The sequence below is a fragment of the Dasypus novemcinctus genome, chromosome 25 (genome assembly GCF_030445035.2).
Source record: "Dasypus novemcinctus isolate mDasNov1 chromosome 25, mDasNov1.1.hap2, whole genome shotgun sequence".
Lineage (NCBI taxonomy): Eukaryota > Metazoa > Chordata > Mammalia > Cingulata > Dasypodidae > Dasypus > Dasypus novemcinctus.
The window spans coordinates 47,809,889-47,829,783 of record NC_080697.1 but is presented as its reverse complement, the minus strand read 5'-3'; the positions used below and the strand labels follow the sequence as shown (position 1 = coordinate 47,829,783).

Sequence of the window (19,895 nt, the reverse complement as noted above, 5' to 3'; positions counted from 1 at the left end):
AAAATAATTATAAAAAATTTGTATTAATGAGAAAAAACATTTAGAATGGGGAGGATTTGAAGTTGGAATATGATTATAGCTTCATTTGTTAATGCATTAAAGTCTGGAATTAAATAAAAAATTAACAGTACTTAATTTAATAGAGCTTTTTCTTTTCAATTTTCCAAACTTTCCAAATTTTCTCATATTGTATATCAATTTTATATTCATGGAAATAACTTATTCTGCATCCCTTTTGGGGGAAAATGTTATATTTTATTTTGTTGCTGAATATCTGAAGAATGAAGGGAAATAAAATGATCAGAGAAGAAAATAATACAATTTACTGTTCAGTGTGGAAATGCTAATGTCCATTAAATTTTTAATTTGAAAATTGCAGTGGTTGTTCTTCTTCCTTTAAATTGATCCTTTGAAAAACTTCCTTTAGAAGAATTTAGAATTTTCAAATTAAATTTTCTCCAGATGATTTTTAGGAAATGTAAGGCGTGAAAATATATAGTATAAGCCTTAATTAACGTGGTTTTTGACTAGACTGACCTTTTCTGGTGTCCTAGTTAAAGGATCAGACACCATAAAGCCCAATATGGGAGAGCTAAGGAATAATATTTTTATCTTTTCAAGCCCTGTTGAAAGACTTAAATATAATTATTAGATCAACAGATTATTTAATTAGAAAATTTAATTATATTCTTATGAAGATAAATTACTTTGGTGAATATACTTCATCATATACTTAATATTTTCAGTAAGAAGTCACATTGGATACATTCCTATGCTATTGTGGACTGTTAGCTCTGTTGATGATACCCATGAGGACAGGACTAGGCAGGGGCTCCTTGGTTGAAAAAATTTCACTTTGTCCTGTGACCCAGATACCACTTCCCAAACTGGTTATATCAGGGATTAACCTAGAGTGATGTCATTAGATGAAGTGGGAAGATGTTTGTACTAAATAGACAATGATTTTTCTTAAAGAGCTGTTTCTAAAGGATTACATAGAACTAAACCCCTATCTCTCTTTTCCTAGTTAATGGGTCCTGATGTGAAGGAAGGTGAGAGGAGGTCAGGCTGCAGTCTGGCCACTGCTCTAAAGACTGGTTATAGCGAAGGCTGGTTTCTCCAAAAACAACAACTACCAACTGCCAAAAACTCCATTTTAGAAGGGGAATTGAATAAGATTAGGATTCTTTCCATTTTGTTAGGATAACTTGCCTGGAGTTACTTTTATTAAAAGTTTGATAACATATTCCAAGCTACATTTTTCTTTGAACTTTTTAGTGTAGTAACATCTCTATAGCCACTTTCAAGTATACAATTCAATAATTTTCATTACATTGCCAATCTAGTGCTGCCATCACCAGTATCCAATATCTAAACCTTTTTATCACCTCAAACAGAATCTGTACCTACATTAAGCTTTATCTCTCCATTCCCCTCTCCGCCTGGTTCCTAGTACCCTATAATCTACTATATGTCTCTGTGAACTTGCTTATTCTAAGTACTTCATATAAGCAAGACCATCCAATGTTTGTCTTTTTGTGTCTGGCAGATTTTGACATTTGTTGAAGAGACCATTCCATCCCCAGTTAATGAATTTAGCATAGCAGTTTGATATGGTTTTGCATTCCAAAAATAGATATTGGATTATGTTTGTAAACTGGGCTGAACCTGAGCATGATGAAGTTATGATTAGGTCTTTGATTGGGCCATGTCAGTAGGGTGTTGAGTCCCTGCCCTTTGGTGGGTGGAGACTCATGGATAAAAGCCATGGCAAAGGACAGAGTTGAGGGTTTCTGATATTGGAGTTTTGATGTTGGAGTTTGATTCTGAAGTCTTAAACTGGAGCCCCAGGAAGTCAGCATACAGAGGAAAGAGAAGCAAGCCCCGGGAAGAGAGGACCTGAGCCAGGAGAAGAACACAGAGGAAGAGAAATGGCTCCTTAGACTTGGCAGAAACCCCAGGGAGAGCGACAGAGCCATTCAACTGACAGTCTACAGGTAGCCTTGTGGAGAGAGGCAAAGCCTAGAGAGCCTCATAGTCTACAGCTGACCTTGTGGAGAAAAGAGAGGAGCTGAGCCCAGAGGAACCCAGGAAGCCTGAACCCTCACAGACGTCGGCAGCCATCTTGCTCCAACACATGGATATAGACTTTGGTGAGGGAAGTAACTTATGCTTCATGGCCTGGTATCTGTAAGCTCCTACCCCAAATAATACCCTTTCTAAAAAGCCAACGAATTTCTACTATTTTGCATCAGCACTCCTTTGGCTGCCTAATACAGCATCCTCATCAAAAATCACTTGGCCATAGATTTTTGGGTTTCTTTCTAAACTCAGTTCTATTACATTGGTCTATATGTCTATCTTCATGCCAGCTTTGTAGTAAACCACTTTCAAGTATACAATTCAGTAGTTTTCACTACATTACCAATCTAGTGCTGCCATCACCAACATCCAGTATCCAAACTTTTTCATCACCAAACAGAATCTTGATTACTGTGACTTTGTAGTAAGTTTTCAAATCGAGAAGTGTGAGACTTCCAACGTTGTGCTTTTTCAATATTGATTTGACTATTCGGGGCACCTTCCATATGGATAAGAGGATCAGCTTTTCCACTTCTGCAAGTTTTCCACTTTCTTGCAGAAAGTTGGGATTTTGCAGAAAGTTGGCAGCTGGGATTTTGATAGTTATTTTGTTGAGTCTGTTGGTGCTTTTGGGTAGTGCTGTCATTTTAACAACATTAAGTCCTCCAACACATGAACATGAATGTGTTGCCATTTATTTAGGTCTTCTCTGATTTCTTTCAACAAAATTCTGTACTTTTCAGTTTACAAGTACTTCACCTCCTCGTATTTATTCCTAGGTACTTTTATTCTTCTGGATGCTATTGTAAATAGAATTGTTCTTTTCTTAATTTGCATTTTGAAATGTTCTTTGCTGGTATATGGAAACACACTGATTTTTGTATGTTGATCTTATATCCTACCCCTTTGCTGATATTTTTTAACTCTGGTAGGTTTCCTGTGGATTCTTTGGGATTTTCTCTATATAATATTATGTCACCTGTGAATTGAGATAATTTGACTTCTTCCATTCCAATTTGGATGCCTATAATTTCATGCTCTCTCTAGAATTTCCAGTGTAATGGTGAATAGAAGTGGTGATAGTAGGTATCCTTACCTTTTTCCTGATCTCAGAGAAAGCTTTGAGTCTTTCACCACTGAGTATAATGTTATAGTGTGGGTTTTTTATATGTGCCCTATATCATGTTGGGGAAATTATTTTCTTTTACTGTTTTTCTGCGTTGGTTTTATCATGAATGGGTATTGGATTTTGTCAAATGCCTTTTCTGCATCAATGATAACTGTGATTTTTTCCCCCTTCATTTTATTAATATGATATATTATACTGATTGATTCTTTTCTTTTGAATCATTCCTGGCATAATCCCACTTGGTCATGGTGTGTATAATCCTTTTAATATGCTGTTGGATTCACTAGTATTTTGTTGAAGATTTTTTTTTTTAAAGACCTCATTAACTTTTTTTTAAAAGTTTTATTTATTTATTTATTTCCCCTCCCCGCGCCACCCTGGTTGTCTGTTTTCTGTGTCTATTTGCTGCATCATCTTTGTCCGCTTCTGTTGTTATCAGCAGCACGGGAATCTGTGTTTCTTTTTGTTGCGTCATCTTGTTGTGTCAGCTCTCTGTGTGTACAGCACCATTCCTGGGCAGGCTGCACTTTCTTTCGTGCTGGGTGGTTCTCCTTACCAGGTGCATTCCTTGCGTGTGGGGCTCCCCTATGCAGGGGATACCCCCGCATGGCATGGCACTTCTTGCACACATCAGCACTGCGCATGGGCCAGCTGCGCACGGGTCAAGGAGGCCCGGGGTTAGAACTGCAGACCTCCCATGTGGTAGACGGATGCCCTAACCACTGGGCCAAGTCCACTGCCTTGTTGAGGATTTATGCATCTATCTTCATAATGGATATTGGTCTCACATTCTCTTTTCTAGTTATATCTTTATCTGGTTTTGGTATTCAAGTAATGCTAGCCTCACAGAATGAGGTAGGAAGAGTTTCCTCCTCTATAATTTTTTGGAGAGTTTGAGAAGAATTGATGTTAATTCTTTGAATATTTGGTAGAATTCACCAGTGAAACCATCTGGTCCTGGGCTTTTCTTTAATGGGAAGTTTATGATTACTGTTTCAAGCTTTTGTTATGGTTCTGTTGAGATCTTGTTTCTTCTTAAGTCAGTTTAGATAAGCTGTGGTTTCTAGGAAATTGTTCATTTTCTCTAGATTATCTAATTTGCTGGCATACAATTAACTGTTTATGGTATGTGCTTATAATCCTGTTAATTTCTGCAAGATCAGTAGTACTGCCCCCCACTTTCATTGTGGATTTTAGTAACTTGCATCCTCTCTCTTTTTTCTTCATCAGTCTAGCTAAAGGTTTGTCAATTATATTAATCGTTTCAAAGAACCAACTTTTGGTTTCTTTGATTCTCTCTATTGTATTTTTCTCTATTTCATTAACCCCCACTCTAATCTTTATTATTTCCTTCCTTCTGCTAACTTTAGGTTTCCTTTGCTTTGCTTTTTCCAGCTCCTCAAGATTAAAGTTAGGTTATTGATTTAAGGTCTTTCATATTTGTAACCTAAGATGTGGTCTATCCTGGAGAATAAGCCTCATGCACTCGAGAATGTATATTCTGTTACTGTTGGGCGAAGCATTCTATATCAGTCTCTTAGGTCTAGTTGATTTAGGGTATTGTCTAGGGCTTGTGGTTCCTTATTGATCTTATGTCTGGATTTCCTCTCTGTTATTTAAAGTGGTGTATTGAAATCTCCAACTTACTGTAGAACAATCATTTTGTCCATGTATGTTTTATGTCTTTGACTTTTTAATTAGTTGTGTATATGTTTACACTATTTATCTCTTCTTGGTGGATTAGACTTTTTACCATATAGCATCACTCTTTGTTAATGGTAACAAATTTTGACTTAAAGTAATTTTTTCCAGTGGTAGTGTGGCCACTCAGTTCTATTTTGGTCACTATTTGCATGGAATATTTTTTTTTTCTATCCTTTCACTTTCAGTGTATATGTACCTTTGGGTCTAAGGTGATTCTCTTGTTGGATCATGGTCTTTTATCCATTCTGGCTATCTCTCTTTTGGTTGGAAAGCTTTATCATTTATATTCAAATCATTACTGGACTTATTTCAGCTATTTTGTCACTTGGTTCTTATATGTCTTATAACCCATTTTATCCCTCATTTCCTCCATTACATCATTCTTTTGTATATGTTGATCTTTTGTAGTATAACAGATTGGTTGATCCCCTTCTCATTTCCTTTTCTGTATATTTTTTATATTTTTTCTTTATGGTCACCATGTGCTTTATATTTAATATCCTAAATCTATAACAAACGAGTTTGAAATGAAGCCTAATTAATTTCTATAGCATACACAACCTCTGTTCTTATGCCCATCTGCCCTCCCCTTTATATGGTTCTTGCCTTATCTTCCCTCTTTTTATTTTGAGTTTCCAAAGACATAGAAATATGGTGATTTTTTTATGCATTTGTATTTTAGATCTTGTAAGAAATGAAAAGTAGAATTACATACTGAAAATGCGTTACTCATTATCTTCACCAGAGATCTTTATTTCCTCAAATGCTTAGTGTCCTTTCCTTTCAACCTGAGGAACTATCTATAGGATTTCTTATAGAATAGGTCTAATGGAGATGAACTCCCTCAGCTTTATCTGGGAATGTCTTAAACTTACTGATTTTTAAGGATGGTTTTGCCAGATATAGAGTTCTTGGTTGGAAATTTTCCTCTTTCAGTACTTTAAATATGTGGTCCCACTGCCTTTCCCCACATAATCTTTTTGTGGATCCCTTGTATGTAACAAGTTGCTTCTCTCTTGCTTTTAGGATCTCTTCTTTTTGTCTTGTGACAGTTTAATTACAATATGTCTGGGTCTCTTTGAGTTTATCCTATTTGCAGTCTGTTGGGCTTCTTAGATGTATATATTCTTCCATCATTTTGGGAAATTTTTAGCCATTATTTCTTCAAATACTCTCTCTGCCCCTTTTTCTTCTCCTTTTGGGATTTTTGTAATGAATATGTTGATATGTTTCCTATTGTATCATAGATCCCTAATGCCCTGCTCACTTTTTAAATTTCATTGTTACTCCCTGCTCTTCAGACTGAATGATTTCAATTATTTTGTCTTGCAGTCCACTGATTCTTTCTCCTATTAAAATTTGTTAAACCTCTTCTAGAGTATTTTTTATTTCTATTATTGTGTTTCTCATCCTCAGTATTTTTTTTCTTCCTTTTTAAATTTTCTAATTCCTCCTTTTGTTCATGCATCATCTTCTTGATTTCCTTTAGTTCTATGTCCATGTTTTCCTCTAGTTCACTGAACTTATGTAGGAGAGTTGTGTTAATATCTTTGATTAATTCCAATGTTTGTGCTTACACTGTTGTTTTATTTTGTTCCTTAAAATGGGCCACCTCTTCCTTTGTGTGTGTGTGTGTGTCTTATAAACTTTTGTTGATTTATGGGCAATTGAATATTTTGATGTTCTAATGCTGGATATCAGATTCTCCCTGTACCCAGTGTTAGTGTAGATTGGCTTGGTGTTGAGGCTCTTCTTCAGTGCTTAGCCCAGTTTATACTGAACCTATAGAATAGCCTGTGATAAAGAGTAGGTTCTTCTCCGCTCTTTCTGAGCCCATATCTTGCCCTGGGCATGCAGGGTACTTTCAAGAATTTCCAAGATGCATGACTGTTTTCCCTCTATAAAAGGAGTTTCTTTCCCCAGGTTCTTCCCCCAGGGGCTTGGAAGGAATGTGCTCTTTGTCTCAATCACAGTCTTTCTCTTAGTACAGTTCCTCTAGTACTCCAGCACACCTTTTTGTTCCATCTTTCAGGACTGGCTGCACTCTGCAGCGCTGCTTCCCTTTTTGAGCCACTACTCTACCTTAAGTAAATTCCATTTTAGGGGACTCAGACAGCTTCCCTGAATCTTTCTTCAGAGCCAGTTGGGGTCTAATACCCAGTATTTTTCAAAGATACCGCCCCATTTTTTTTTTGATGTGCTAATACATGCCCCAGGGACCCACACTTCAGTCCATTCAATCCAAGCTGCCACCATGGGTTCACACGAAATGCTGCACAGGACTGAGGGCAGGGGAGGGGCCCAGGCAAGTAAACTCCCCTTGGCTCTTCTACCATTTTTAGGTTTTCTTTTTTTGATTCAGCATTCTTTGAGTAGTTCTGTATCCTCAGTCATTTTCAAAAGTTTTAGGAAAGTTGATCCTGTCTCACTTTCTGTTAGGGGAGTGGGTTTCTGTTTGCTAGGAGCATCTTATGCCACCATCTTGTGATGTCATCTCCCACATTTTTTATAAGTTGTTTCTTAGGTAAAATGATCCTAGTCACTTAGTTCCTCTATTAGGCAGTAGCAGTAAGTTTTCTAAGAGCCTTAAATATACTATCTTTTTTCAGAGGCATCTGGTTAGAGGCGAAGATGATAGAAACATTTGGCAATAGAAACTGCAAGAGAGTTGACTAGACCCCTCTCTCTCGAAGGAGAGAGTGAAAAGATAAAATAAGTATATAGACTTGGAACCAACAAGTGAATTTGGAGGTTAAGCCAGCAGGGGGCAGGAGCATTCTCTGTTAGCTAATTCCCTAAAGTTTGTGTGTTTCTGATCCACTTCTGACTTCTTGTACTTTGCTCTCAATATTTCTGTCTTAATCTTCCACCCGTATTCCAACTCCTGATGTGCTGACTTCCAGTTATAACATCTGTGTTTATCCATTGTGACCCTGGCATTACTCTTAACTCTCTGCAAAAGACTTAGTTCTGAGTTTTTAATCTTATCTTCCCGTTGTTGTACTATTCTAAATCAGTGACTAATTCTGCTTCATAAAAGTGGTTCTTTTGAGAGGCCCTTTTAATTTATTTAGTAAGTTAATGCTAACTTAAAGCATCAACCTCTCTTTTTCAGAAGAGCTGTGGATATTAATCAAATTCAGGTTGGGAAGTGAATGTCTTTAAACTTCGAATACTTCTAACTTGATCTCCAAATGTTTCAATTTGTTTTATTGCTATCTCTTTAAATACTTTTTTCTCAATGTAAACCCTCTGAAGTGCCATTGTAAGAGATAACATTGGGAAAAAATGTATTAGTCATACACTGTTTACTCAGACTTCCTAGTTTTGTTCTCTGAAATGAAGGAATATTCAGAAAAAGTCCTGAGTAGCATTGCATTTGGATGGGTGGCAATGGGGTCAAATTGAAATGTGTGTCACCAGTACGTCCTGCATTCCTATGGGGCTCTCTTCCCAGTCCCACTGTCACCACTCTCCAGATCCCAGCACTCTCTGGCCGTAGGAGTGAAGAAGAAATTCTGTTATGATCTTGAAGACTTCTGAAGGGTGGGTATGAGAACAAGGCATAAGAGGAACTGTAGCAGTTTGATATTATTGAGGAATTCCAAAAAGAAATATTGGATTATGTTTGTAAACTGATCTTTTCCTGTGGTCATATTAAGTTATATCTGATTCATAGGTTTACTTGATTAAGTAATTATGGAAACTTCTTGTGCCAGTAGGGCATTGAGTCCTTTGATGGGTAAGGACTCACAGATAAAAGTCATGGCAAAGGACCGAGTTAAGAGTTTTTTGTTGTTGGAGTTTGATGCTGAAGCTGGAGCCCCAGGGAGAGAGAGAGAGCCATTCACCTGATAGTCTACAGTTGACCTTGTAGAGAGAGGCAAAGCCTAGAGAGCCTCATAGTCTATAGCTGACCCTGAGGAGGAAACAGAGGAGCTGAATTCAGAGGAACCCAGGAAGCCTGAACCCTCACAGATGTCAGCAGCCATCTTGCTCCAACACATGAAAATAGACTTTGGTGAGGGAAGAAACTTATGCTTTATGGCCTGGTGTCTGTAAGCTCCTACCCCAAATAAATACCCTTCATAAAAACCAACCAATTTCTGGTATTTTGCACCAGTACCCCTTAGGCTGACTAGTACAAAAACCAAAGAAGCGAGTTTTCAGATCTCTTCAGTTACGATTTTAAGCAAAAGATAACATGAGAAACTAATGTTGGAAAAGAACTAAAAATCAGTTGTTAACTATTTTTAAAAAATACTTCTAACTATTGACTTTCATTTTGAATACCTATGACCAATGCATCAATTAAATAGTAACTTCTAGAAAACTGCAGGAAAAAGGATTAAAATTTTGCATTTACTACCATTGAATGCTTGTCACTGTACTAGCTACTTTACATACATTCTCATTTAAGCTTCACCATAACCCTGCTATATAGATGTTAGCCCCATTTATGAAAAAAGAAACCTAGACTCTGAACAATTATTAACTTGCCCTAAAAGTATCCAAGTAACAGATATTAGATGTAGTATTTAAATCTTACTTCTTTAGGATATTTAAGTATTTAAACTTTATTAAGTCCAGGATCACATTCTTTACCTCTTTGTCCTCAGTATCTGGCACCAAGCCTTATAAAAAAAATCAAAATTCATTATTTATAAACTATCAGTTCTAGAGCCTGAAGATATTTTTTATGGAGATAGAGATATTCTGCAGGAATCAGGACAGACTTGAAAGGAAATTAGAAAATAAACCTAAATATCATTTGTTTCACTCTTTATCTGTCCTGTCTTTGTTTCATTCTTTGGGTAATCTCTCTTGGGTGGAGCCTCTGAATGTAATAAATACAGATGTTGAAATCTTTTGGACTTAAAATTGTTAGGAATGAGTAGGAGTGGGTTGTAGAAAAAGGAAGAACATTATTAAACTTAAATTCCCATCTTAAATGATGTGATTCTAGGACTTTTCCCCACTTATATTCCCTTGATTTAAGTGACTTGGTATAGCTTTAGATAAAAAGAACTATGTCTTCCTTCCTACCTTAGAAATCACAAGTATTTTCTCATCATGTCTTTGACATGATGTTGCATATTGTTCTCAGGAAGCCAATAAATCTTTGGCCTGTTACTGATAGAACAACTCAAAACAACTCAGTATATATTATGCCAAAAGAAAGCCTTCTTTTTGGCAGACATTCAGTGGAAAATGCCAAACAATCTTATTTTAGCATGTTAACTCATTTATCTGGCAGGAACAATTTTTTGCTCACTATCTTGGCACATCAATGGGAATGCTGCCATACATGAAGTTATATAATCTATCATAGTAATATTAAAATTCTTCTCTGGCACTTGGGATAATAAGTAATATTTGTCCTGAAAATATACCAAATCACAGTCATCTCTTTTACAAATTATGTTACAAAATCCTGTGGCTTCAATTGACTCCTAGTTGAAATACTTAACAGATAAGGAATTGGCATTTAGAAAACATTATCTCTTTCCTGTACATAGCTAAACCTTGTTCCTGAGCAGTTAGACATTGAGCCGTTCTGTTTATTGAAGAAAATATCCACAGTGTCCCCTACATGCCTGTTTTTGAAATGTGTACACTGGCCAGCAGCTTACATGTTGTCATGCTGTTAGCCTCCTGTTGAAAATCCACCCATGTAGGCCAAGAAGGTGTGGGGAGGGACAACCAGTATTTCAGAGGGTCTAGATCAAGGAAAGTAATCATTCAGTGCATTAGATTTTGTAAATGCATTTTTTTTCTTTTAATTTTTATTCTAATAACATATATATGACCTAAATTTCCCCTTTAACCACATTCACATACGTAATTCAGTGCTGTTAATTACATTCCTAATGTTGTGCTTCCATCAGTACTGATTACCATCCATTTCCAATCTACCCTAATAGAAATTCTATACAATTTAAGCATTATCTTCCCATTCCCTACCCCCAAATCAGCCCTTTGGTAACCTGTGTTCTAGATTCTGACTCTATTATGAGTTTGCTTATTCTGATTATTTCGTACAGTAAGATCATACAATATTTGTCCTTTTGTGTCTGGTTTATTTCACTCAACAAGATGTTTTGAAGGTTCATCCCTGTTGTTGAAATGTATTGGGACTTTTTACAGCTGAATATAATATTCCCTTGTATGTATATACCACATTTTGTTTATCCATTCATCAGTTGATGAATACTTAGATTGCTTCCATCTTTTGGCAGTTGTGAATAATGCCGCCATGAGCATTGGTGTGCACATATCTATACGTCTATCTGAGTCCCTGCTTTCACTTCCTTTGGGTATGTACCTAGTAGTCTTCCAATCCATGAGCATGGAGTGTCCGTCCACTTATTTAGCTCTTCTTTGATTTCTTTTAGCAAACTTATAGTTTTCCATGTATAAGTCTTTTAAATCCTTCGTTAAATTTATTCTTGAATAATTACTACTTTAGTTGGTATTGTAAATGGCATTTTTTTTCTTGATTTTTCTCCTCAAATTGCTCATTAGTAGTGTATAGTAACACTCCTGATTTTTGCTTGTTGGTCTTGTACCCTGCCACTTGGCTGATTTTGTTTCTTAGGCTTAGTAGCTTTGTTGTAGGTTTTTCGGGATTTTCATATGCAGGATAATGTCATCTCCAAGTAGTGGAAGTTTTGCTTTCCCCTTGGATAAATTTTATTTCTTTTTCTTGCTTATTTGCTCTGCCTAGAACGTCCAGTACAGTATTGAATAACAGTGGTGACAGTGGGCATCCTTGTCTTGTTCCAGATCTTAAGAGGGAAAGCTTTTTAGTCTTTTACCATTGAGTATGATGTTAGCAGTGGTTTTTTTCATAAATGACCTTTATTGTGTTGAGAAAGTTTCTTTCTATTCCTATTTTTCTAAATTTTTATCAAGAAACAATGCTGGATTTTATCAAATGCCTTTTCTGCATCAATTGATATAAATGCATTTTGTAACAACTCAGACCTTAAGAAAGCTCTACATTTAGGGTAGAGTTAGAGTTTAGTGCTAGGGAAAGCTTTTGTTTCTCAGGAACTGTATGCTTCTTATTGAGTAAGAGATATATAACTCATTGCTACCCTTTTTGCTTTAGCCATCAGGAAGCTCACATCTCAACATTTCATTGTTTCGTCAATTGCAGTTATTTTCCTTGACCTAATTTTCTGATAATTATTCCCCATGTCTCAACTGGTTACCTCATTCTCTTTAGATTGTTTTAATATTTTATTTAGTCCTTAAAACATTGATTTTTTTTCTGCACTACTTCACACCTTTTTTGGAGATAAATGGTGCTCAAAAAATACTTCACTTAAACAAATGCTTGTTAAGTGTTTGTGTTGGGTGGTTTACTTATGCTTTAGGAAAATTAAGATGGTAAATAGTGTCTGTCCTTTGCCTTTAGAAGCTCATTCTAGTTGGGAATATTCATATGTAAGCGATCATAATGTAGTTTGGTAAGTTGTCTAAAAAAACAAGCAGGGTACCCTTTGGGGAATGGGTGGCCAATAAAAACGTCTCTGCACCTTCAAAAAACAAAAAAACAAAAAACAAACAGTTGTGCTAAGGGTACACTGAGGGAGAAGCTGTTAACCTTGAGAGTACCGCAGTAGGCTATAGAGTGCATTTGAACTTGATCTTGAAGCATAAGAAGATTAGCAAGTGGAAGAAGATAACTGTTTGGAGTTGGGGTTTTCAAGACACGGAGCTACAGAAGAAAAATGTGATGTTCTCAGGAGTGACAGCAGTTTATGCTTAGCATAGTGGAGACTGAGCAGATTTTTGGCAATGGGCAAACTGATGGCAACTATTTTGTGGAACCAGTTTGAAGGATTTTGGACAAAGAAGCTTGGACTTTGTCATGTTGCTCTTACAGAGCTATCTGCAGTTGTGAATCTTGTGGATGGCATGATCAGATTTGAAACCTCTAGTAGTAAACTGAATGAGAGGGGGCATCAAGTGGAGAGAAACTGAGCTAAGAAGACCGTTTAGAGTATGGCGGCTGCCCTGAACCAAGGTAAGTGATCGAAGGAATAAAGAACAGGTTCAAAGATGTTTCTGAGGCATAACTAATAAGATTTGGTGACATTTTGCTAGTAAGCTTGAAAGGACAGAGATTTGCAAATGATACCACGGTTTCTAACTCTCTTTACTAAGTGAATTGATACTATTAGCTGAGATAGAGAATATAGAGAAAGATCAAAATTATTTTTGTGTTTCCTCTTTTGGGTTGGTTGGTTGGTTTTGAGATATATAAATGGGTAATGATGTTGCAGTCCTTGCGCAACATGGAAGTGAGCAGTTGACAAAACAAATCTCCGTCTCGGGATACACTGCTGTTCCTTTCTGCGCTGGTTCTAGCCTAGTATATTGCCTGATACTAGCAAGAGCTTAAAAAAAGGTTTTTGTTTAAATGTTGAAGTAAAAAAAAGTTTTGTAAATACTCTATAGTCAAAAAAATCTAAAATATTTCTAGACCTATATGATGGGCTCCAATTATTAAGAAATTCACATTATATATAGAAATGTCTCCTCTGAATTTAATTATGACCAAATTGGCCTACCAGAGTCTAACAACAAGATTTGGACTCCCTCTTCCAAGCATCTATATTGAGTTTTAAAAGTGATTTCTTCCCCCAGTTTAATTTAATAAAATTTTAATCATCATTCTCTCTGCAACTGAGTTTATCAGAAGAATTTAAGTGCTCAGATCTATGCAGAATGAACCAATTTATGATATCCCCCACCTATACAGTTTACTCCTAACTGGCATATATAGCATAAATAAAAAATGCATGTGAGCACATTATAATTGATATCATCATATTCATTCCCACACACCAATACTTAATATGCTGTGATGGTTAGAGTCATGTATCAACTTGGCCAGGTTATGGGGTCCAGCTTTTTGGTTAAGCAAGCACAGGCCTGATTATTACTTTGAGAATATTCCATGGATTTAAATCATCAGTAAATTGATTGCCTCTATGGCTGATTACATCTACCATCAACTGAGGATTTTGCCTTCAACAATGAGAGATGTCTCATCCAATCAGTTGAAAGCCTTAAAAGGAGAAGTTATTTCAGCATTTAGGGAGAGAATTTCCATCTCTACATCAGAAAGCCAGTGTTTCTTGGGGAATTCATGGAAAACTTCCATTGGAATTGTCTTTCTGTCCTGTGGATTTTTGACTTGCCCATCTCCACAGGCACATGAGCCAATTCCTATTTAAAAAAAAAAAACTCATAAGATTTGCTTGCTATATGTTTATGGCACGTATATGCATATATGTATCTCCTGTTGGTTTTATTTCCCTAAAGAACCCTGACTAATACAGATGCCTTACCAAGATTAATGGAATTTGTATTTTTCGTACTTAAAGTATTATTGTGAGTCAAGTAAGGGAGATAAACATTGAAAACTGAATTTAATACTGCTTGTCCACTGTAAGAATTCTGCATTTTATAAAAATTGATTTTCTTTTGGTATGGAACTATTATATGGCAGTCAAATAACTGATGTATTTTAGGAGCTAAACCAAATTTCTCTTTACATTTCTTTTATAAATTTCTAGTCTTTTCTAGCAAGTCCTATTATAATTTTAAGGTCTATGGACCTCCATTGTTTCATCATGCCTCTCAGTATTGATGCTCTGTGGTTCAGTCAGCCTTATATTGCATTAATTTTATAATAAAATTAGTCTTTTCACATTTGTATCTTTATAACTCAGTTACTGTCCTTCATGTCACTGCCTTTCTGCCCCACGTTTGTTTAACATATTTCAGTAGCTGAACCAAGAATTCAGCTTTACGATGGACAGCAACACATCTTAATGAGACAACCCCTTCTCCCAGGGTCTCCTTAGAAATAGAATTGTAACCATGGTCTCATAATTCCAATTTTAGCTCTACAGTGAACCTTCCAACAACTATTGGCCCTAATGCCTTGCATATGCATTATTGAAAATATAGGTGATCTTGGTTAATGATAGTTTAAAGTGCATTAAATTAGTTTGAAATTCACTTTTCATGACTACCATTTTCTATACTTTAATCTCCTCTTTTTTCCTTAAAGTAAATATTGTTATTAGCCACCCTCTTCCATGTCCCTTTTTTATTTTAAATGTTCTTCCTTTTCCTTATTAGCAAGCATTTATTATTTGAAAGAAAGTGAACTGAGTCATGTTGCCAGAGCCCCAGATGCTGGCTGATTGTAGCCAGAGGAAAGCTTACTCATTCAGTAATGGCATTTTTCCTACTACCCATTCATAATAGTGACCTCAACAACTTTGAAATAGAGTCCCCCCCCACCTTTTTTTTCATAATGAAAAGAATATAATTATCTGCCTACCAGTGGCAGCAGTTTAAATTCTTGAACCTATACACAGAAATTTTACAAATAAGAACCTCAGTTTTTGAACTGAAAAACAAACAGGTCTTTAAAAAAGAGAGCTCTTCCTTTTATGTATACTGTGATCTTTGGTATTTTATATTTCTTGACCACAAAAATGCTCATTATAGAAAAGTCAAACATTATAGAAGATACAAAACTGTTAGCCAGAGACTTTTCAGTAAACATCTTTTAAAACTTCTCCCCATTAATATTATATATATACACACACATATATATACACACATGTAGATTTTATGTAAATTTTTCCATATTATATATACTCTATTCTAAACTGCTTTTTGCCCTTAATGTATTGTGGAGGCTTTCCCTCTTCAATGAAAAAGCTATATTTATATCATTTTTTAAAATGGCTGAAATCCATTTTATGAAAGCACCCTGGTTTATATAACCAGCCTCCCCTCCCCCCAATTGATAAACATTTGCATTCTTTCGAAACCTAATGGCTTAACTGACATTTTACTATGCAGAAATTTAAAGTTTCTTTATGGCAAAATACTACAAACAAAGTTAAAAGTCAAAGGAAGAAAATAGAAATAGGCATAATAAAATTAATTTCCTTAAAATATAACTTCTAAGAAAGAAATACAACTATAATGATAAACATATAAAGCATCCTTTAATGGTTCTTTATTTTTGCATGAAATACTTGATCAATCTGAAAGTCATTTTGTTAAGTCTTTTTTTTTTTTTTGAGAGTGCTATGATTAACTTTATTATTTCTTTTTAAAGATTTACTTATTTATTTCTCTCCCCTTCTCCCCCCACCCTGGTTGTCTGTTCTCTGTGTCTGTTTGCTGCGTCTTCTTTGTCTGCTTCTGTCATTGTCAGCGGCACGAGAATCTCTGTCATCTTGTTGTGTCAGCTATCCGTGTGTGCAGCGCCATTCCTGGGCAGGCTGCACTTTCTTTCGTGCTGGGCGGCTCTCCTTACGGGGCGCACTCCTTGCGTGTGGTGCTCCCCTACGCAGGGGACACCCCTGTGTGGCAGGGCACTCCTTGCACGCATCAGCACTGCGCATGGGCCAGCTCCACACGGGTCAAGGAGGCCCGGGGTTTGAACCGCAGACCTCCCATGTGGTAAGCGGATGCCCTAACCACTGGGCCAAGTCCACTGCCTATTTCTTTTTTTTATTGAAGTATATCATTCATAAATGAACACACATAAACAATAAGTGTATAGTAAAGATTGCGAACCTACAAAAGAAACATACATAACATCACACACGGGTCTCATACATCACCCCTCCACCAACTCTTTGCATTGGTGTAAAACATTTGTTACAAACTATGCAAGAGCATCATCAAAATATTACTACCCACTATATTCCTTATCTTACATTTGGTGTATTTTTCCCCCAACCCATACTATTTTTTTTCTATATATATTTTTGTTATAGAGATTGTAACTTGCAAAACAATCATACAGATGTGTAGATTTCCCATACAGCTCCACACCCTGGTGGAACATTTGTTGCAGATTATGAGATAAAATCTTCAGGCTGTTACCACCAATTATGGTCCATAGCATACATTTGGCACACTTTTTCCATATACCTCCATTATCAACACAGTATAGCTTGGCATTAATTCAAAAATATTATAGTGTTGCTGTTAACTACAGTTTATAGGTTGCACCAGTTGTAGTTTTCCCATGTTTCTCCATATTCCCATCACCCTGCAATAGTGATGTACATCTGCTCTAGCTCACAGAAGGGCTCTCTTGCATTTGTACCCTTAACCACAATTTTAAACCGCCTCTGGGTTCACCGTGTTATTCAGACAGTCCCTAGATTATTCTTTAACTTACTTTCTATTAACATTTACTTCCCCAGAGTACCTTTTTCAGTCACAATCCCATTTATAAACCAGTTGTTACTATAATGTGTTACTATCAACTCTATCCATCTCCATGCTTTTACAGTCAAGTTAATTAAAACTTCTATGTATATAAAAGCATCCATAGTTCTTCTCATCCCTCCTCTTATCTCCTTATAACCTATACTCTAGGTTTTAATTCCATGTGTTTATTATTTGTATTTAGTTCATATTAATGAGACCATGCAATATTTGTCCTTTTGTGTCTGGCTTACTTCGCTTAGTATAGTGTCTTCAAGACTCATCCATGTTCCACATATGTCCCAATTTCATTTCTTCTTATTGCAGCATAGTATTCAGTCGTATTTATATACCACATTTTGTCTAACCATTCATTGGTGGGTGGACACTTGGGTTGTTTCCATCTTTTGGCAATTGTGAACAAGGCCGCTATGAACATTGGTGTGTAAATATCTGTTCATGTCATGGTTTTTAGTTCTTCTGGATATATTCCTAGTAGAGGAATTGCTGGATTGTATGGCAGTTCTATATTTAGCTTCCTGAGAAACCGCCAAACTGTCTTGCACAGAGGCTGCACCATTTTACACTCCCACCAACAGTGAAGGAGTATTCCTATTTCTCCACATCCTCTCCAGCACTTATTGTTTTCTTCTTTTTTTTAATAATGGTCATTCTATATGTTGTTAGATGATATCTCATTGTTGTTTTAATTTGCATCTCCCTAATAGCTAGTGATATGGGACATTTTTTCATGTGCTTTTTGGCCATTTGTGTTTCTTCTTTGGAGAAATGTCTATTTAAATCTTCCGCCCATTTTTAAATTGGATTGCTTGTTGTTTTATTGTTGAGTTGTATGATCTCTTATATAGAATGGAAGTCAAACCCTTATCTAATAAGTGATTTCCAAATATTTTCTCCTATTGAGTGGGCTGCCTTTTCACCTTCTTGATGAAGTCCTTTGAATCACAGAAATGTTTAAGTTTGAGGAGGTCCCATTTATCCATGTTTTCTTTTGTTGTTTGTACTTTTGGTGTCAGGTCTGTTTTTTGTGTGTAAGGTCTATTTTTAAAAAAACATAGATCCACCTTTTTTGTTGTTAAAAAAGTTGCAAGTTTACAGAAAAATCATGCACAAAATACAGAATTCCCATATACCACCTTATCATTAATGTCTTGCATTAAATGTGGTATATTTGTTACAATTGATAAAAGAACGTTTTTATAATTGTACTGTTAACTATAGTCCATGGTTTGGTTTTTTTTGGTGTAAGGTTTATTGTTTAAAAAATATAGATCCCTTTTTTGTTATTAAAGAAAGTTGCAAGTTTATAGAAAAAGCATGCACAAAGTACAGAATTCCCATACCTATCATTAATATCTTGCATTAAGTGTGGTATATTTGTTACAACTGATTTAAAAAAAACATTTTTGTAAGTGTACTGTTAACTATAGTCCATGGTTTACATTAGGGTTCAGTGTGTTGTACAATCCTATGTTGTTTTTTTATTTTTATTCTAGCAACATATATGTAACCTAAAATTTCCCCTTTTCACCACATTCAAATATGTAATTCAGGCCTGTTAATTATGTTCACAATGTTGTGCTACCATCACCACCATCCATTACCAAACTTTTCCATTGTTCCAAATAGAAACACTTCACCATTTAATCATTATCTCCCCATTCCCTCCCCCAGCCACTGGTAACCTGTGTTCTAATTTCTGACTGTAGGAATTTGCTTATTCTAATTATTTCATATCATGTGATCTACCGTTTTTAATACAATGCTTTTTATTGTCTATTTTTCTCACTAATTTTCAAAAACAACTTTCTAATAGATGAAATTCCCATTTATATTTTACATTCTGTTCTTGACTCTTCTCTTTCTTCATCTTTTGAGGCCAGCATTTCTTAACAGCTGTTCTATGGCCACGTGGGACTGGACAGTCCTGCACAGGGTACGTCTTTCTCTTAGTGGGTGGCAGTCAACATCTCAGGTAGTAGGGTGTCCAAAGAATATGATCACACGTTTGCAGCACACTCTCCGCCCCCTCAAGGAGGCAATCAGGTACCACAGAACCAAGCAAAGATAAGGAATCTCTTCCAGTAGGCACAAGTTTCAGTTAATGTGGTATCATGGTAAGTGAGGATCTACAGACTTACGTTTTAGAAATCTAAGCTGTCCCCCAGTTTTGTTTTGTTTTGGTGTGTGTGTGTGTTTGTGTGTGTTTCCACCCCCCGAAGAGTTCCATTATCCTGAGTACTTTCCAGGATTACCAGTCTGTAAACTGAACAATTGTTAATGTATTAAATAACTATCTATGTTTTTCTATTACTTTTCCCATTATTGATCACTGTATATTTCATGATGGTACCTACTTTTTTTCAGTTTTTATGACATATTTTACATGGTTTTTGTGGACACCAAAGTTTGAAGAGCATTAACAATTTGGAATTACATAGTTTCATAATTAATAATCAGTAACTAAAGAAAAAAAATCTCCATAAAGGTACTGTACCATAGTTTGTTTATGTATTCCCTTGATGTCTATCTTTGGATTATTTGCTGTTTCTCTCTATTACAGTAAACATTTGGGCAGAAGTCTTTGAACTCACAGCTCTCTTCATTCCCTTGAATTACTGGTATAAGAATCCTGTCTTGTCAATATCTAAACCAATCCCAGAACTTCCTGTAAAGATGCAACTACTTTTTT

At 35.9% G+C, this 19,895-nt stretch overlaps 1 protein-coding gene across 2 annotated transcripts in view; it reads left to right on the top strand.

Annotated features, from left to right (window-relative positions):
- The window catches only part of ERICH1 (glutamate rich 1), a 114,912-nt gene that overhangs the window by 54,250 nt on the left and 40,767 nt on the right, over positions 1 to 19,895 (top strand). The window lies entirely within an intron of this gene.